The sequence below is a fragment of the Moschus berezovskii genome, chromosome 27, assembly GCF_049115385.1.
Source record: "Moschus berezovskii isolate FMDL1 chromosome 27, NW_MosBer_1.0, whole genome shotgun sequence".
NCBI lineage: Eukaryota > Metazoa > Chordata > Mammalia > Artiodactyla > Moschidae > Moschus > Moschus berezovskii.
Genome location: NC_142486.1, coordinates 470330 through 490741, shown reverse-complemented (window position 1 = coordinate 490741; position 20412 = coordinate 470330). Strand labels below are relative to the sequence as shown.

At 50.1% G+C, this 20412-nt stretch overlaps 1 protein-coding gene and 2 long non-coding RNA genes across 8 annotated transcripts in view; 1 reads left to right on the top strand and 2 right to left on the bottom strand.

Moving 5' to 3' along the window:
• The window catches only part of SUN1 (Sad1 and UNC84 domain containing 1), a 41815-nt gene extending 39091 nt beyond the window's left edge, over positions 1-2724 (bottom strand). The window contains exon 1 of one of the 3 annotated variants that reach the window (XM_055410478.2): positions 2657-2724. The gene's annotated coding sequence lies outside the window, so the exon portion shown is untranslated. Of the gene's footprint in view, positions 1-7; positions 2427-2656 lie in introns of those variants that run through there. The other 2 variants (XM_055410480.2, XM_055410481.2) reach the window with 2 other exon arrangements.
• Positions 2725-9988: 7264 nt separating this feature from the next.
• LOC129545813 (uncharacterized) lies at positions 9989-16989 on the bottom strand. 3 transcript variants are annotated; one of them, XR_008683761.2, is made up of 4 exons: positions 16839-16989; positions 15402-15499; positions 13016-13512; positions 9989-11721 (listed from the first exon to the last, which is right to left on the bottom strand). It is a non-coding gene; the product is annotated as an uncharacterized LOC129545813 (long non-coding RNA). The 3 variants fall into 3 exon arrangements; XR_008683763.2 differs by having other exon boundaries at positions 13016-13401; XR_008683762.2 differs by lacking the exon at positions 16839-16989 and adding an exon at positions 15609-15854.
• On the top strand, positions 16237-17646 carry LOC148773598 (uncharacterized). 2 transcript variants are annotated; one of them, XR_016036631.1, is made up of 2 exons: positions 16237-16363; positions 16807-17646. It is a non-coding gene; the product is annotated as an uncharacterized LOC148773598 (long non-coding RNA). The 2 variants fall into 2 exon arrangements; XR_016036632.1 differs by having other exon boundaries at positions 16249-16363; positions 16483-17646.
• The last annotated feature ends 2766 nt before the right edge of the window (positions 17647-20412 follow it).

Genomic DNA, 20412 nt, shown 5'->3' with positions numbered 1-20412 from the left:
AACTTACTTCAAAACAGTGTGTTCCCGTCATAACGACAGACATATAAACTAACAGGACAGAATTAACAGTCCAGAAATAAACTCATACATTTATGGTCGACTGATGTTCTACGAGGGTGCCAAAACTAGTCAACAGGGAAAGAACAGTCTCTTCAACAAGTGGTGTTGGGACATCTGGACATCTACAAGCAAAGCTGGACTCTTACCTCACCCCATATACAAAAACTGACTCAAAATGAATTAAGGGCCTACATTTAAGAGCTAAAACGATAAAACTCTTAGATTAAAAACAGATTTACCTCCACGACCTTGGATTTGTCAAGTCTCTTAGATACGACACCAAAAGGATGAGCAACAAAAGAGAAAATAAATGTGGCTTCAAAATTAAAATTTTTGTTCATCAAAGGATTCTTATCAACAGAGTGAAGAGACAACCCAAGGAATGGAAGCAAGTACACACAAATCATGTATCTGAAAGGGCCTAGTATTCAGGAGATGTAAAGAACTCTTACAACTCAACAAAAAGGCAAATAACCCAACTACAAAATGGACAAAGGACTAGGATGGACATTTCCCGAAAGAAGATATATAAATGGCCAACAAATACATAAAAAGATGATCATCATCAGTTACTATAGAAATGCAAATCAAAATCAAACGGACACACCACCTCACAAGTACTAGGATGGCCATATAAAATAATACAAAATTGAAAAAAAGTGTTGGAGAGGACATAGAGAAATTGGAACCCTTGCACAACGTTGGTGGGAATGTAAAATGGTGCAGCTACTGTGGAAAATAGTTTGGTGGTTCCTCTACAAATTAAAGTTACCATGTGACCCAGCAATTCCACTCCCAGTTAGATATATACCCCCAAAATGAAAACAGGTGCTCAAACAAAAACTTGTACACAAATGTTCATAGCAACATTATTCATAATGGACAAAAAGTGGAAACAACTCAAATGCCCACTAACAGATGAATGGATAAGCAAACTGATATATTTGTACAATGGAATATTATTCAGTTGCAAAGAGGAATCCAGGTTCTGACACACTCTACAACATAGATAAACCTTAAAAACATTCTAAGTGAAAGAAGTAAAACATAAAAGGTCACATACTGTAATAATCCATTTGTATTAAAAAAAAAATCCAGAACGGACACATTCATAGAAACAGAAAAAACCTTAGCTACTGCCAGAGGCCAGGAGCAGTGGATAATGGGGAGTGACTCCTAATGGGTACCCGGCTTCCATCTAGGATGATAAAAAAGTTCTACAACTAGACAGTGGTGATGGCTGCACAGCACTGTGAACAAACTTAATGCCAAGGCACTGGACAGTTTAAAATGTAAATTATATGACACGTATTTTTTACAACTTAAAAAAAAAAGCAGTTGGCCACTCGGCATGGATCCCCTCCCTGCCTCCCCTTAGAAGACTGGAGTATAAAACCAAGGGCTCTCTAGACCAGCAAGTAAGAGGGGCAGTCGAGTTCTAGAATGCCTTCCTGAAGCGGGGGATAAGAGAGCATTTCCTTGCTGATTTATGAAGCGCACAGCCATCGTCCTCCGCCCTACTCTTAGAGTGAGGCAGGAGACTGGGAAGCCCTTCCCTGTACCTCCAGAAAGTCCGATCCAAGGACCCGAGGGCAGCGACAGTGAGTGTGGCTCAGGGAGACTCAGCCCGTCCCCTCAGCCAACAGCGACAGGGCCGCGCAGGTGCGTGGAGCTCCCCAGGGGCTGGGCAGGGTCCCGCTCTCAGACACCCTCGCGTTTCAGGACAGGAGGGCTCAAGCAAGCCAAAGCTTAGGCCATGGACGGAGGATGAGACGCCAGGGCATTCAGAAACAACAGGACACAAAACTTCAGAGCAAAAAACAGCAACAACCAAACAAACCTCTGGAAAATGTAAAATCTGATGGCCAAAACAAAACGCTCAACAAATGAGCCAGGAGAGTAGGAAATCTAGAAAGTCAAACAAGAAGACATCGGTGGGAAATAGGAGATAAAGATGACAAATCAAGAGGTCCAATGCCCAAACACAGTAGCATTTCCAAACACACACGGGGGAACAAATTAAGAAAAAAGGAGAGAAGAAAGCCACCAAAGCAAATAAATCGGGAAAATTAAATTCTCCAGAACTTCCCAGTCACCCCGCGTTTCCAGACTTAAAGGAACTCTGAAGTGTCCGAAAAAACGGACGGACACACCGCCGGCCCGCTCACGTTTCGCAGCCGCGAGGGCGGGCCGAGGGAGCGGGGCGGGCGCGGAGGACCCGGCGCGGCGCGGGCGCCAGGCCCGGCCCGCCCGAAGGCCCCCGCCTGCCGCGGCGGGCACGCGCGACCCCGGGCCGGGGGCGGCGGCCGAGGCGCGGGCGCCCGGGGGACGCGGCCTGAGCGGGGCCCCGAGGCGGCTCCGGCGGCGCCGCGCGCGGGGACCCCCGCCTGAGGACGGGGCGCGGGGCCGCGGAGAGGCCGCGGCCGTTGGCGACCCCGCCGGGGCCCGCTGACGCCCCGCGCCCGCCGCCCGGAGGGGCGCCCCGGCCCCGGCCCGCCCCGCGCCCCGCGCCCCGCGCCCCGCGCCCCGCGCCCCGCGCCCCGCGCCCCGCGCCCCGCGCCCCGCGCCCCGCGCCCCGCGCCCCGCCGCAGCTCACCTGCCTCGCGCCGCGCTCGCCGCCGCCGCCGCCTGACGCCTCGTCCGCACCGCCCAGGCCGGGAGACCGTCCCCCGCCAGCCAATCGCGCGCCGCGCCGGGGAGCAGCGCGGACGCCCGCCAATCGCGGGCGCGCCTCGGGAAGCTCCTCGGCCAATGCGGACGCGGCCTCCCGAGGGGCCCGCCAATCGACGCCGGGGGCCGAGCCGCGGGCGGGCGGTGGGCGGGCCCCAGGGCGGCGCGCGGGGACGGGGCGGGGTCTGCGTGCCAGGCGGGCGCCCGGGCGCGCGAGGGCGTCCGTGGGGGCTCCGCGCAGCCAGGCCGCCGTCCTGCGACGCTCGGCCCCGCGCCCTCGGCCGCGACACCCCGCGCCCCGCCCGCGTCCCCGCAGGTGCGCGCCTCCGAGGCGGGCGGTGGCGGAGCCGGGCTCTCGGGCCGCTGCCCCGGGGCCTGCGGAGGGCACGTGCGCCTTCCCAGCCTGCAGGCGTCTCCACCCACGGATAACAACAGGCCACCCTCCGGTGGAGTTTCGCGGCGTTTGAACCCGACCTTTTACTATCTCTTTGAGTTTCAGAACCGATTTGCCAGGTAGATAAAGACGCTATTATTATCCTACTTTACAAAAGAGGAAACGCGGCTCCAGCAGGTTAGCAGGCAGGCGAGGGCGAGAAGACTTTGCCAAATTGCCCTCTCACGAAAAGACTTATAGCGCGGGAAAGAAAAAACCAGTTGCATGGGCTATTTTAATGAGAACGTATTTATTACAGTAATGGCAGTGAACTTTATGATTATACAGTGGAAGTGAGAAATAGATTTAAGGGACTATATCTGATAGATAGAGTGCCTGATAAACTCTGGACGGAGGTTCCTGACATTGTACAGGAGACAGGGACCAAACCATCCCCCTGGAAGAGAAATGCAAAAAAGCAAAATGGCTGTCTGAGGAGGCCTTACAAATAGCTGTGAAGAGACGGAAAAGCAAAGGAGAAAAGGAAAGATAAGCATCTGAATGCAGAGTTCCAAAGAATAGCAAGGAGAGATAAGAAAGCCTTCCTCAGTGATCAATGCAAAGAAATAGAGGAAAACAACAGAATAGGAACAACAAGAGATCTCTTCAAGAAAATTAGAGATTCCAAGGGAACATTTCATGCAAAGATGGGCTCAATAAAGGACAGGAATGCTATGGACCTAACAGAAGCAGAAGATATTAAGAGGTGACAAGAATACACAGAAGAACTGTACAAAAAAGATCTTCACGACCAAGATAGTCACGATAATGTGATCACTGACCTAGAGCCAGACATCTTGGAATGTGAAGTCAAGTGGGCCTTAGAAAGCATCACTACGAACAAAGCTAATGGAGGTGATGGAATTCCAGTTGAGCTATTTCAAATCTTGAAAGACGATGCTGTGAAAGTGCTGCACTCAATATGCCAGCAAATTTGGAAAACTCAGCAGTGGCCACAGGACTGGAAAAGGTCAGTCTTCATTCCAATCCCAAAGAAAGGCAATGCCAAAGAATGCTCAAACTACCACACAATTGCACTCATCTCACACGCTAGTAAAGTCATGCTCAAAATTCTCCAAGCCAGGCTTCAGCAATATGTGAACTGTGAACTCCCAGATGTTCAAGCAGGTTTTAGAAAAGGCAGAGGCACCAGAGATCAAATTGCCAACATCCGCTGGATCATGGAGAAAGCAAGAGAGTTCCAGGAAAACATGTATTTCTGCTTCATTGACTATGCCAAAGCCTTGACTGTGTGGATCACAATAAACTGTGGAAAATTCTGAAAGAGATGGGAATCCCAGACCACCTGACCTGCCTCTTGAGAAACCTGTATGCAGGTCAGGAAGCAACAGTCAGAACTGGACATGGAACAACAGACTGGTTCCAAATAGGAAAAGGAGTATGTCAAGGCTGTATGTTGTCACCACCTTGCTTATTTAACTTATATGCAGAGTACATCATGAGGAATGCTGGGCTGGAAGAAGCACAAGCTGGAATCAAGATTGCTGGGAGAAATATCAATAACCTCAGATGTGCAGATGACACTACCCTTATGGCAGAAAGTGAAAAGGAACTAAAAACCTCTTGATGAAAGTGAAAGAGGAGAGTGAAAAGGTTGGCTTGAAGCTCAACATTCAGAAAACAAAGATCATGGCATCTGGTCCCATCACTTCATGGGAAATAGATGGAAAAACAGTGGAAACAGTGTCAGACTTTACTTTTTTGGGGGCTCCAAAATCACTGCAGATGCTGACTGCAGCCATGAAATTAAAAGACACTTACTCCTTGGAAGGAAAGTTATGACCAACCTAGATAGTATATTAAAAAGCAGAGACATTACTTTGCCAACAAAGGTCCATCTAGTCAAGGCTATGGTTTTTCCCGTGGTCATGTATGGATGTGAGAGTTGGACTGTGAAGAAAGCTGATCGCCAAAGAATTGATGCTTTTGAACTGTGGTGTTGGAGAAGACTCTTGAGAGTCCCTTGGACTTCAAGGAGATCCAACCAGTCCATCCTAAAGGAGATCAGTTCTGGGTGTTCACTGGAAGGACTGATGCTAAAGCTGAAACTGCAATACTTTGGCTACCTCATGCGACGAGTTGATTCACTGGAAAAGACTCTGATGCTGGGAAAGGTTGGGGGCGGGAGGAGAAGGGGACGACAGAGAATGAGATGGCTGGATGGCATCACCGACTCTGTGGACATGAGTTTGTGTGAATTCCGGGAGTTGGTGATGGACAGGGAGGCCTGGCGTGCTTTGATTCATGGGGTCGCGGAGAGTCGGACACGACTGAGCGACTGAACTGAACTGAATGCAGTGTTAGCTGGCTGTCCTTGTAGGCTTTATAAGAGAAAGGATGGCCTTTTTCTTCTCTTACGTTACTAACTCAGCACAGGGGCTGTGTCTTTCGGTGAGCTTGCAGGAAGTCACATCCCCAGTATAAATTTTACAGATGCCTTTTTATAAGCAGGTTAGGTGGTCAATAGGAGCAGTGCAGAGGAGAGAAGGTTGTGTCTTTTGTGTTTTGAGTGTCGCCTGGGAGGGCGGAGTGGGAGTGGGGTGTAAGGCCGGGGGAGGAGTGGATTGAGGAGCATAAATACGCGGATTAAGTCTAGGGCTGCCAGTTGTCCACAGTAGCTACCAGCCACGTGTAATTACTGTCACTGGGACTGTGGCTAGCTGGAATGGAGGTGAGCTGTGCACAGAATTTTGAAGACTTAACTCTGAAAAAGAAGGTGAAGCATTTAACAATATTGCTTATTTGTTAAGTTCTGATATTTTGGATTTTGCCGTGGTTTACTCCCTTAGTCGAGTCTGACTCTGTGACCCCACAGACCGCAGGCCACCAGTCTCCTCTGTCCATGAGGTTCTCCAGGCAAGAGTACTGGATTGGATTGCTATTTCCTTCTCCAGGGAATCTTCCTGACACAGGGATCAAACCCTTGTCTCCAGCTTGGCAGGTGGATTCTTTACCACTGAGCCACCAGGAAAACCCAATATTTTGGATATATCGGTTAAATAAAACATCTGTTGTTCAGTCACGCAGTCGTGTCCGACTCTTTGGGACCCCATGGACTGTAGCACACCAGGCTTCTCTGTCCTTCCTTATCTCCTGGAGTTTTCTCAAACTCATGTCCATTGAGTCAATGATACCATCCAACTGTCTCATTCTCTGTCATAATATCAAATTAATTTCATCTGTTTCTCTGAGATTTTAGTGCAGCTTCTAGAAGATGCGAGGTTTCATAGGTGGCACTCGTGGTGTTCCTAGTGGACAGCGGTGTAGACATCAGGGGCACTTCTGGGTAAGGATTCGACATGGAAGGCAGGCCACAGAGTCCATCTTTTTCCTCCCAATAATTACAAAACGACCGAGGCCAATTTACAAGAAAAAAAAAAATTTCACCACCACCAGCAGACAGGGAAGGATGCAAACCCACATGCCATAAGGCCAACGGAGGGGAAGAGGTCCTGGTGGGGCTCTGTGGAACCCCCAGTACGTAATGAAAGGGAGCTCGCAAAATCCTGAGGGTCCCGCCAGGTCTGGGGGGAGAGCAGGCCGCGTTGGGAAAGCCGCAAAAATCCTTGAGAGTAGAAGTCCCTGCTTCCCATCCTGGTCCCCGTCCCTACCGCCCTCAGCCTCACCATTCAGACCTCCAGGCTGGGGGATGCGAAAATGTTCCCAGCTGAAAACAACAAACCCTCTGCAGTGAAAGAGAAAACAGGCGGCCCCTGAGGGCAGAAGCAGCGCTGACAGCCCCCACCTCAGGCCCCAGTGATGGGCAAACGCAGGACTCCGCTCCTTTCTCCTCCACCTGGTGGGGGCGGACTGTGGAACCAGGGACAGATCCCTGGTGGAAGGAGGCTGAAACCGGGGTCAGAGCCCCTGGCGCCAACTCAGGCACAGGCCTGGAGGGCTTCCCTGGAGGGACTGTGTCAGCCCCGACCGGCTTCTCTAGTTTGTGCTTCGGCTGGTTGGTATCAGCCTGTGGGTGTGAGGGAGTCCACCTTGCACTGCGGCAGCCCTGCGCCCTTCAGCATGGCCACAGACACCTGCAGAGCAGCCAGAAGAGAGAGGCCCAAGCTGGAAGAGACTTCTCCGCGGGCAATGTCGGGGCCAATGGGAGTCCTCCCCTCTCGCTGTGCTGGCCGCGTCTCCCCTGCTTTCCACCTTCCCCTGCAGGCCTTACTCTGAGAAGTCTTACCCAGCTCAACCCCACCCACCCGTGTCTCCTGCATGCCCACCCAGACAGCTTCTTGGGTGCTTACTCCCCATCTCCCTTCTCATCGGGACTGCATTAATTCAACATGTGTTTACTGGATGCCTGCTGTGCGTCCCATACTTAGTAGGGGCTGGGACCCACCCCTGAAAATCAGATTTGCTGCCCACCTGACACCGTATTCCAGGGGGAAGAGCCATGTGTAACATGTGTGTTTGAGCATGTGTCTTATGCTCACAGAGCAAGAATTCACAATTCAAAAAAGCAGAGGAACCAGAGATCAAATTGCCAACATCCATTGGATCATCAAAAACGAGAGAGTTCCAGAAAAACATCTATCTACTTCTGCTTTATTGATTATGACAAAGCCTTTGACTGTGTGGATCACAACAAAATGTGGAAAATTCTTCAAGAGACGGGAATACCAGACCACCATACCTGCCGCCTGAGAAATCTGTCTGCAGGTCAGGAAGCAACAGTTAGAACTGGACATGGAACAACAGACCGGTTCCAAATTGGGAAAGGAGTACATCAAAGCTATGTATTGTCACCCTGCTTATTTAACTTATATGCAGAGTACATCATGTGAAATGCCAGGCTGGATGAAGCATAAGTTGGACTCAAGATTGCCGGGAGAAATACCAATAACCTCAGATATACAGAGGACACCACCCTTATGGCAGAAAGTGAAGAACTAAAGAGCCTCTTGATGAGTGAAAGAGGAGTGAAAAGTTTGGCTTAAAACTCAACATTCAGAAAACTAAGATCATAGCATCTGGTCCCATCACTTCATGGCAAATAGATGGGGAAACAATGGAAACAGTGGCTGACTTTATTTTTTTGAGCTCCAAAATCATTGTAGATGGTGACTGTAGCCATGACATTAAAAGACACTTGCTCCTTGGAAGAAAACCTATGACCAACCTAGACAGCATATTAAAAAGCAGGGACATTACTTTGCTGACAAAGGTCCAACTAGTCAAAGCTATGGTTTTTCCAGAAGTCATGTATGGATGTGAGGGTTGGACTATAAAGAAAGCTGAGCACCGAAGAATTGACAGTTTTGAACTGTGGTGTTGGAGAAGACTCTTGAGAATCCCTTGGACTGCAAGGAGATCCAACCAGTCCATCCTAAAGGAGATCAGTCCTGGGTGTTCATTGGAAGGACTGATGCTGAAGCTGAAACTCCAATCCTTTGGCCACGTGATGTGAAGAACTGACTCCTTTGATTCTGGGAAAGACTGAAGGCAGGAGGAGAAGGGGATGACAGAGGATGAGAGAGTTGGATGGCATCACTGACTCGATGGATGTGAGTTTGAGCAAGCTCCAGGAGTTGGTGATGGACAGGGAAGCTTGGCGTGCTGCAGTCCATGGGGTCACAGATTTGGACACAACTGAGAGACTGAACTGAACTGTACTGAAAAAAGCAAAATGGGTGGAAACACTGGTTTCTAAATGGGGGGTGGGGGGGATGCTTCAGTCAGTGTGAGAGGATCACAATGAGGGAAGTTGACCTGGAACCTTTATTTATTTTTATTTTTGGCTGTGCTGGGTCTTCCTTTCTATGAGGGCTTTTCTCTAGTTGTGGTGTGAGGGCTTCTAATTGTTGTGGCTTCCCTTGTTGCAGAGCATGGGCTCTAAGGATCACGGGCTTCAGTAGTTGCAGCTTGGGCTCCAGAGCAGAGGCTCAGTGGTTGTGGCGCTCAGGCTCAGTTGCATGTGGGAGCTTCCTGGATCAGGGGTTGAACTTGTGTCTCCTGCGTCGTCAGGCAGAGTCTTTGCCATTAAGCCACCAGGGAAGGCCCTGATGTCTTACAGTTAAGGGAGGGAAGAGAGAGCTCCAAGAACAAAGCCAGTTCTCCTTGAGAAAGAAAACAGTGCTCACAGTGTCATATCTCTGCAGAGACCAGGGTGTGAAATGTGCTCAGGAAATGATAAGCTGTTAACTGAAAAAAGTAGCTTCTCTGATTCCATGTGTGTGTAGACACACATACACACACAGGGCACAGAACAAATGTTGCCAGTGATTGTATCCAAGTAGGGGCATCGCAGATTGTTTTCCTTTCTTATTGAGTTTACCTGTATTTTGCACAAAATACTGAGAAATTTTTAGAAATTTTAAGTTTCTAAATGTTAACATTTCTAAATGTTAAACTGTGGAAAAAGTACAGACTTGTACTGTACTTTGGGATAATGACTCCATTATCCTAATTAACAACTATGAATATCTTGCCATCCTTCCTCATTGAAATTTTATTTTTAAAGAAATAAAACTAAATTCCAGATGAGTGACAACCCAACTGAGAAGGAACACTACGCCATCGAAAGAAGAGACTGAAGGAAGCTGTTTCCCAGGTGGGGCAGCGTTTCGTAAACCTCCAGAGCACAGACCTTACAGCGAAACACTGATGGGCCTGACTCCATCAAAGTGAAAGACATCTGTTCAGCAAAAGACACCGTGAACAAGCCAGCAGACAGATGACAGGTCAGCAGGGATCTGCTGTCTTTCAAACAGACCGGGAGTTACGACTGGTTAGAATATACGAGAACCTCCTGCAACCCAACAAAGAGAAAAGCAGCAGCAAAGTGGGCAGAGGGTGGGGACGGCAGTCCACAGGGACAGGAACGCAGATGTGTGACAGGAGGGTGGAGGGTTGACTGGGCCCACTGGTGACCAGCCAAATGCAAACTCAGGAAACCCCACACCACTCCACCCCCATCACACTGGCAACAGTCGGAACGGACAACAGCGAGGACCGGCGGGCATGGGGACGGCCCACGCGAGCTCGGGAGGGTCCCTGGAGCAGCCAGGGCCACAGAGACAGGAAGCTGGGGACTGAGCACCAGGGACTGAGGGAGGCGGGTGGGGTCAGTATTTAATGGAGACGGGGTCTCAGTCTGGGAAGGCGAGACAGTTCTGGAGATGGACAGTGGTGATGGCTGCACAACAGCGTGAATATTCTAGACACCCCTGAACTGGACACTGAGAAGTGGTTGCGATGGCAAATGTTATGTGAACTTTAATACGATTTTGTGGCATCTGGAAAGCAGCCTTGTCGAGGTACTTCCCATGGAAGAAATCCTCCCACTGATTATAGAATTCACCTGCTTGTCGGCTTCAACCTGTCCCAAGGGGGAAGGGCAGCTTGAAAACAGCGCCCTGGGGAGACAGAGGGGCAAGAATGAAGGCCACTCCAAGCGTGGGCATGGGCGTCAGGTGACCAGGCATGAAGGTGCCGGGAGGTCTCAGCTTCCCGGGGGTCTCTCCTGTGCCCTCTGCAGCCCCCACCCCCCTTTCTACCCCTTGTACCTGGCCCCTGGAGACCACTAGCCTGCTCTCTTTTTCTAAAATTTCGTCGTTTCAAAAATGTTGTATAAATGGTATCCTACAGTGTATCACCTTTTGAGGTTGGCTTTTTAAGCCCAGCAAAATTCCCTGGAGATTCACCCACATTCATGCGTTTATCCGTATCTGTATCCTTTTTAATGTAAAGGAGGCTGCACACACAGCAGGGCTAATGGATTGGCAAAAACTAAGTCCTTCTGTCCTGGTGAGCAGGAGGCCTTCCCTCCTCCTGTCCCTCCCTAACAACACGTCTCTGGACTCTGGGGATGCCCTTCTTTCTTGCAGCAGGACGCTGGACACAGACAAACATACATTTCACGCTGAGCAGCAGCTCTGTTCTGAAGCCATGACACCCTGACTCACAGCCTCACTCCCGTGATGACGACATCCCTGTAGCACCAGGGTCAGGACTTGTGGAGGGTGGTTCCCAGTCTCAGAAAGTGCCCACCTGCCTGGTAGCTGCAGGCGTGTGCTGGTGACTGGCTGTTTATAGAGTCAGGCCCTTTGCATCTGTGAGTTTACCACACATGCCCCCACGTCCACGTGTCCACTCTTAAACACCGGAAGTGTACCGGAAGTCACTGTAAGGTGAGCCTCCTCCTCGGGGACGTCGTTGTAAAGCACAGAGGGACTGAAACGGGAAATCCCGGCAGGAGTCTTCTGAGCGCGGCAGCAGTTCTGTTGTCTTACAGTGTTTGCTCCTGAGTTATCCTCACGAGCGACAAGGAACATCGCATAACCAGGTGCAGCCAGTTCATCCGCTTGTGGTCTCTCCAGAGATCCTTCAAAGGCTGGAGAAAAGCATATAAAGCTCTGTCTTCGGGCAGGCTGTCTCTCTGGCCTCATCCCTGATGAATTTCCAGACCAGAGGCAGGCATTCCTCCGTGTGCACTGAGAGAGCAGCTTTGACGGCAGACCAGCATGCGAACGTCTTTTCTCTGAACGCAACAAGGACAGGTTTCTTGATCTAAGAGACTTCTGCTTCCATTTCTGTAAAGTCAGAAATGTCCTTGTTACTGCATGTTCTGAGGAAAGTGAAAGGTGACCCAACCTTCCTCGTGAGAAGCCCCGTATCCGGTGAGCAGGGCTCACCTTTATTCACAGGGTTGTGCCCACAGGCTTGGAGGACATTGAGCAGCTGAGGCCTGTCTGCTCCCTTGGTGAGAAGCTCACTGACTGATGGGGTTGGCCGGGATCTACCTTCGCACTGGCAACAGACATGTGGATGGAAGGTGTAGCTGGTTCTGTCTGTGGACAGGCTCTGTTCTGAGTGTTCTGCAGGCTCGTTAAATGCTTCCCAGACATCACAAGGACGATCTGGGACTTTCCTGGTGGCCCAGTGGTTAAGAATCTGCCTTCCGATGCCGGGGATGCCGGTTTGACCCCTTTCAGGGAGCTAAGACCCCACGTGCCACGGGGCAGCTGGAGAGCCGCCCATGCTCCACAATGAAGAGCCTGCACAGCGCGTCTAAGACCCGATGCAGACAAAAGAAATGAGTAAAGATTTAGAAAATAAAAAATAATTAAAAATAGGGCTCCCCAGGGACGCTGGTTTGATCCCTGGCCTCAGAGGATCCCATATGCCACGGAGCAACTGAGCCCGTGTAGCACAGGGGCAGAGCCCACATGCCTAGAGCCTGTCTCCACCACAAGAGGAGCCCCGCAGTGAGAAATCCACGCACCAACACGGCCTCCACTCGCCAGAACCAGGGAAAAGCCTGTGCGGCAATAAAGACCTAGCACAGCCAAAAATAATAAAATAAACCTTAAAAAAAAGATGATTTGAAACTCCTCACTTCCAACCAAAGTAGCTAAGAGCTGAAAGAACACTGTTTTGGTACCAAATCGTGCGGGTCTTAGGGAGCCCGTGGAAAGTCTCCTTGGGGTCAGCTCTCTTCTGTCAGGGCAGGAGGCACATTTCTTAGCAAAGTCTTACTTCTGATCTCAGAATGTGGAAATGTCACTTTACTCAGCTCCATAGGGCATGAAGGGACAACGTGTCCCTGAACTCACAGCCACCCCAGACCATCTGTGGTCCTGGGGAGACAACAAAGTTGTGGCTGGTTTACAAGAAATTTCCTGTCACACCTGGGACTTGAGATCAGTCCCCACCTGCGCCTTCCTCCCTGTCCACCTGAAAATCCAGATTAGATCCATGTGACCCTCCCCTTCAGACACTATACAAACTGCCACACTCACGACCACAGATTAGAAAAACGTGTGTTTAAAACATTTAAAAAACCCATAGGTCACGTTAACCCCATCAGCCAGAGACAACGCTTACGTGCTCATGTCTGTCCTGTCACTCTCCGTGTATACGTGCGTATGTTTTTATCAACATAAAGTGCACGCCCCGTATGTGCCATTTTGCGATCTGCTCCTCCACCTCACATGATGCCCCTGGACATCCGTCTCTGCCCGCAGAGGTCTCAATGCAGAGAAGAACTCAGCACAGCAGCTTGTCTTCTCCCCGAAGGCGTCTTCACTGAAACGATTAGTGGAGAAGCACAGGAAGGCGGTGGGTGGCGACGGAGGCGTCAGCAGATGAGAGCATTCAACAAGTTTGGGGACGTGTGGGCAGAGGGAGCAGCATCCCAGAACAGGAGCGCTGTGCCGAGGCAGGGGCTTGTCCGTCCTGGTCTCAGAGGCTCAGGGTAGGTGGGGCTGGCACTGGGGATTAACCAGAGGTCCGGGGATGAACAACTGTTCCCTCACAGACCCAGGCCACAGAGCAGCTGGCAGCTGGCCTGGCGCCCTGGTTCCAAGGCCAGGCTTCTCTCTCTACAGAAACCAAGCAAACTGCTTTTAGAGGGGGGTGGGGCTCCCCAAGGAGTTCCTCCCTCGGCCTGGCACCTGGTAACACTGACCCTCGGACAGGACACTCCCCTCAACCTTTCTATTTAGGAGAGAGGCCTGTCAAGGAAACTAAGTTACCTGGAGTAACTAAGTTAAGTTCTGACCCCACTGAGTGATGAAGAAGATTCAGAGGCAATGGAACACTCGTGCATTTCTGGGACCGTCGAGTGGTACAACTACTTTGGGAAAGAGATCAGCAGTTTACTATAGAGTTAAGCACACACTTAACAGGCCACCCAGAAATTCCACCCTTCAGTATTTGCTCAGGCAAAATACAGATGTATGTTCACACACAGACTTGTAAATGAATGTCTTTAGCCATTATTCAAAACTGAACTGGATAAACCCAAATGTCCTCAACTGATGAACAGATAAAAAACTATGATACAATAGAATATGACTCAGCAATAAAAATGGAATGAACAGCTGATACATGCAAAAATGTGGGTAAGTCTCAAAAACACACGCTAAGCATGACAGTAAAGAAATGATACTGTAATCTGTAATGACAGAAATCTGATCAGTGACCACCCATGGCCTGGGCGTGGAGTGGGGTTTGACTGGGAAGGGGACCAAGAAAACTTTGGGGAAATGTTCCATGCCTGGATTGTAATGTGATTACACAGTTGTATATATTTGTCAAAACTCATAAAAATATACACTTAAAAATGGGACCATTTGATTGTATATAAATTAAACCTCAATAAAGTTCATTTATAGAAAAAGAAACTTAAAAGGTAAATGGTAAAAAATAAAAAGATCAATAAGATACTTTTTTTTTTTTTCAATAAAATACTTAGAAAATAAAGTAAAAAAATTATCTTAGGACATAAAAGAAATGACCTAAAAAGAAGAGGAAGAGGAGAAAACATAGGTAAGAAATGAAGGAATCGTGGAGGATGTGTCTAGGATGTTTAACTTCATGTACGCAGAAGTTCCAGAAGAAGAGACTAGAGAAAATGGAAAGAAAGTTCTTAAATACAAAAAGTTGTAGAAAATGGAAGGGCCCCTGTAGGATGAATGAACAAAAAGATCCAATTTAGACCTGTTCTTGTGAAATGTCAGAGTATTAGGGATAGAGGTTTCAGAAGCATCTGAAGGTAAAACTTGTGATTCCTCCAAAGGAATGACTATCAAACTGTCAACTGTGAGATAATGACAGAGCTGGGCCCTCAAAATGCTGAGGAAAAATTTGGGATCTAGAAACCGATGCCAAGTTAGCAGTACAAATTAAAAGCCTTTTTAGATACAGAAAGACATCCCCTTCTGAGGACATGCTTAAAATGTACTTCAGCATATGAAGCTGGAACCAAGTACAGGGAAAGCGAAGGACTGGTGGGCCACGCATGATGTCTGCAGTGACAGCCAGGCAGCAGGTCTGGACGGAGACCAGGGCTCAGAGACAGACAACTCCAGGGGAAAAGACAGGCTTTGGGAGCTTCTACAATCTACAAGCAAAGCACGAAAAAGCATTTTCAAGCCATTCAAACTGTAAAGACCAATCTTGACAATACTCAAGCAAAAGTTTGGGTGATGGAAGGTAAGTGGAAGTGGAAGAGGAAAGGACAGGACCCCTGTCTTCTGTTGGGGGGAAAGAATACCACGCCATCCAAAGCTCATGGGACAAGATACAGAGATTTAAGGATTTTGTATTGTTCAATGCCACACAGGTACTCAAGGGAAACGTACAAGAATAACAGAATTATGGTAAAAAGGACGTGGGAGGAGACATGAAGGGGTAGGGGAGACTATGCTCTCTACCCTCAGCTGCTGTGGTCCTGATGGTCTGACTCACGCTGTATGTCTGATCTCACCTCTCACCGTCCTCTTCTCACTCATCTGTGAGCTCCTGTTCTGCCTCCTTGCTGCTCCTCCAAATTTCCAAGTTTGTTCCTGCTCACAGCATTGGTTCCTGCCAAGCCAGTAGAGACAGGTTGGGCAGCAGATTCTACAGAAGCCCATCCACCCCAGCCGCTCTGAGACACAAGGGTTAACCCCAATTCTGAAGGTCCCCTGCTCACCTGGCCCACGAGAGCAGTGAATTCATCTTCATTCCCTTTCATTTTTGTAAAAATGGTATGGGGTTCCCATGTACTCTGTCTCATTTCTCAACGTCAACAATGTTATATCTTATACCTTTATCACTTGGTTAAGGTGTTTTGGTCAAGTTTCTACACCATGAAGTTACTATTAATCCCTTTGTAATTAAAAAATATTTTGGGGGAGACATTTGAGTAATAGGCTATCTCAAAACTTTTGGCCACTAATCTTAGAAATCATCAGTAGATCTTGTTTGGGACAAGTATTACTGTAGTGTTTGTCTAAGGTTGATTTTCTATTTCTCTCATTCCTACTCTATCGGGATATTTTTGTCAGGAAGGCCTGTCCTTCCTCCCTCACTTATTCTTTTTTCTTTTTGGCCACACCACATGGCTTGTGGGATCTTAGTTCCCGAACCAGGGATTGAACCCAGGCACTCTGCAGTGAAGAGTGTGGAGTTCTAGCCACCGGCCCACCAGGGAATTCTCTTTTTTATATATATATCACTAGGGACTCGTGGATATTTACATTACTCTGTAACTCACAAAATTTTGTTATTAATTTTGCCAGTCACATAGTTCCAGCTTTGGCCACTAGGAGCTCCTTCACGTTGGCTCCTGAGTTCCCATCCCTTTTGGGGCCATTCCTTCCTTTCTGGCAATGCAGGAGTTTCCAGGCTCACCTTGGACTTTCCCTGACCTAGCCCTGGGATCAGTCACTTCTTCAAGGAGCCCAGGTATGTTTGTGGGCGGACTTGGAGCGCTCTCTGCCCCAGGCCCGAAGGAAGGAAAGAGGGTGTGGTAAGGAAGGGCACGCCTGCCTCGCCCACTTCTCCCGCCCTATTCTTCCCTTCAGGAAGGATGTTGCTAACAGGTGCGGTGGGCTCTGCGCGGACTGCGCCCCGCTGGGCCCCTGTCAGGACCCCCAGTTGTGTTTGGGGTACAGAGTCTGTACTCAGAGGGGCATGGCTGTGCCTCAGAGCGTCACCACAAGGGGATACTGGCCGACTGGCAAAGCTATCTGTGAGCAGCGGCCCCGCCCCTGTCCCCTCCCAAATCTCTGGGGGCTGGAGAACGGTGGGAAGGGAGCCCAGTCGGAGGAATGGGAGTACAGTCCGTGTCGGCCCGAAGACGTTCTGAGTCACAAGCCTAGGACGTGAAAAATGAATCTTTTTCCCAGGTCGTTCTGGTAGTATTTGTTTCAACTCTTACGTTTTATCGGGCAAGTATCAAAACGTGCAGCTCAAACTGGCTTAAGCTAAACACGTTTCAGCGACTCAACCGAAAAGGCGTGGTTGGACCACGGATGCAGTTTGACGAGGCCTCCGGCGCCATTTCTCCTCAGGAAAGCAACAGCGACACCTCCCCGCCCTAACCGGAAGACCAGCCACTCAACACTGCTGACGTCACGCGGTGCGCCGCTAGTCTGCAGCGTCCGGGCGGGGCCGCACCCAGGCGGGAGGGGCGCGGCCGGGGCACGTGACCGAGATCCGGCCAATCAGGGGCCCGGCCGCCGCCAGAGAGCAGCGCCGCGGGCGCCCCCGATTGGCCGGGTCCGGGTCACGCGGCCGCGCCCTCGCCGCAAGGACCGCTGGGAGGGCCGCTGGCTGGGCCCGGGGAGTCTGAGGCGCGGGGTCGCTGGGGCGTTCGGTGCTGCGGGGCAGGGCGCAGACGTGGGGGCCGCGCGAGCGCGGATGCGGCGCCCGTCAGCGGCCGCGGTGTTGGTCGCGCTTCCTTCTCAGGCGGCGGCGGAGCTGCGAGCGGGAGGGGTGGCGGCGCCCCCGTCGTGAGGGCCGGGACCGCGGGTCCGAAGCCCGTCGGCTCCGTCACGGCGAGCGTCACAGCGTCGCGGGCCCCGGCGCCGGAGGCCGGCCGCCGGGACCTCTGGGCCAAGGCGGAGCGGGCCGCAGAAACTTTGTCGCTGAGTTGTCGGGCGGTACGGTTGTCCTGTAGGAATTTTATACGCCAAAGCGAAATTCCTAATTTTGGACTCGCCATTAAATGTCATCACGGATTTCAAGCCGTGTGAAATGTTCACAGTAGTTTCTGAAAGGTTAATTCCGTCTCGTTAATCACGGGAAGAGGGACAGGCTAAAGCACTGCCATGAGAGGCGTTAGTTGCCAAAGGTGTCATCACACACGAAGACCAAGGCCACCAGGAGGGTCGTTTCCATTGGGTTTGCCCGCCGCACCTTGGCCAACTGGAGCCGGGCGAGCGGCGAGACCCATGTGTGTGCGCTTGTGAAACCCGGGTACGCGGGGCCTCGGACAATTGATCCGGAGGATGAAGATCCCAACTCAGACGCCTGTCACTGGGAGGCTGGGAAAGGGCCAGAGTTCTGCCCCAAACCCAGTCCCCCTACAGCAGTTTAAAAGGCCGCTGTTGTCCCCAGTTTTACATTTGCCAGTCTCACCACTTTTCTTCACTCTCAATCTTAGCCAAAACTGTCAACTCGGTTTTTAAAGAATAGAAATATAAAGGAACGAATGTAATCCTAGAGGATAGAAGTGCCATCAGCTAGGCGGGAAGAAGGCGCCTAGACTTCCAGATGGACTCTTGTCTAGTTACCATTTGTTGTCAGCCAGCCAGGGCACTGGTTGCGTCTTCAAATTATACCAAGACATTGAGAAAACTCCTAAGCAACGGAGCAGGTGCTTTTGCATTTGGGATCGGTTCCAGACCTGTGTCCCAGCCAGCTCCTGAAGGCAAAGGTGCAGGGCTGAGAGGGTAATGCTTGAATGGAGGCTACAGCCCCCTTGCTGAGATACCAATTGTCATGTACTACAGCCCTGCCATTAACATTATAAATGACTCAAGTCTGGAAAACAAGAAGGAACTAAGTGTATCCAAAGCCCATCACCCTAAGTACCACCCAGTAATTGCTCCTCTTGTCTGCATCACACAGGCAGTGCCTGGGTGTCAGGACTGTGAAAATGGGGAAAAATCAGGAAGAAAGATTTATCTTTAGAAAGGATTTAATTTTCCAGGCTGGTTGTAACTGGGAGTGGAGAGGCAAGCCTTTGGTAACACAGCACCATCCTTCCTGTTCCTGCCTGGAGGAGGCAGCCTCTGAGAGCACTTAGTCTTAAGCTTTTGACTTCCAAACTCAACCAATGATTGTTTCTAAAGTTTTGATACTTTCAGTTAGGAAAAAGTTCACACAAGATAACACACACACCCCGCGCCCCCCCTCCTCCCAGTAGAGCAGAGAGGAACAGGTACCTAAACATTGGTCACTGATTCGGTGGTTAAGAGAACCGTGGTTTGGCTTTGCCTGTTCTAGAAGTCCAGCAAAAGATGCACTCCTCACGCCTGGCTGGCTGCAGACTAAGGTCTGAGTGCCCCGCCCGCCTTGCAGTGCTTGGTGCCCTTTGACTGCTGTCTTCTGTCGTGTGGACACACTGCAGTTTACCCATTCATAACAGCAATGGGCATTTGGGTGATTTCCAGCTTGGGGCTGGAATAAAGGAGCTATGAACACTTGGGCACAAGTCTTTGCATTTTCATTTCTCAATGAGACGAGTTTTTGGTAACCATTTTGCTTCACCCTGAATGTCCTTCCCGGGAATTGGGCTCTGTTTACACAGAAGAAACATGTGCCAACAGGAGCCAAGATCATCACCCACAGTTAATTTGGATTTTGCATTTGGCAGTTAAGTCTCAGCTGACATATGCTTTTGACTAGTGAACAAACACGTGCATGAGGAAAGTAAATTCAACGGGATCAAGAGGCACAGACCCGATTTCCACGCCAGCCCCTCAGCCCTACAGGTGCCCTCCTCAGATGACACCACCCTTACCAATTTCTTCTGTAACCTTCTAGAAATGTCCTCTGCAGATAAAGCATATATAGGCAGCTCCTCTCCTTTCACATACGGTGCGTTCGTTTTTTTAAAAAAATACTTATCGGGCTGGCCCGGATCTTAGCTGTGGCTCCAAGATCTCTGATATTCGTTGCAGCACGTGGGATCTTTAGGTGTGGCATGTGATCTCTTGGTGGTAGCATGTGAGATCTAGTTCCCTGACCAGAGATTAGACCCGGGCTCTCTGCATTAGGAGTGCAGAGTCTTGGCCACTGGACCACCAGGGAAGCCCCTACATAGGGTGCATATAAACACAGTGTAGTGCTCCTTGCTTGTTACAATTTATTTTAGAAGTTAATCCCATACTGGCGCATACCCGGCTGTCTCTGGCTACTGAAAGCTGTTTCACCTTCAGCCACCAACTCGCCCCTAGAAGGGTGTCGTATTTTCATGTAGGTCATGGAGAGGAGATTTTAAAAGGAAGTAAAACTTGGTTTTGAACCACAGCATGGGTTGAGGCAAATAGATAAATTAGCTTTAAGAAAATAACCCTTTGAGCTTCTTAAATTCAGGAAATGAAACCTTGGGTTGAGCAAAAATTTCCTAGATACAGCATCACCAGCACGATCCATAAGGAACAAATAGAAAAACTAGCCTTCTGGGAATTTCCTGGTGCTCTAGTAGTTAAGACTCGGCATTGTCACTGCAGAGGGCCCAAGTTCAATCCCTGGTTGGGGAACTAAACACCCCACAAGCCATGGGGTGTGTTAAAAAAGATGACTACCCCTTTATAGGCTAAGATTGTGTCGGGTGTCCTGATTCGCTGCAATGCTCCCTCTGCATCGCTCCCTGAATGATGCACAGCAGCAGAAGTGCACCACTAACGCCGCCATGGCAGCATGGGGGGTACCCAGCCCTGCCCGGCCCCGTGGGAGGTGAGAGGTCAAGCACGTGGTGGCCTCCTAGCCAGACTCTCTGCTGT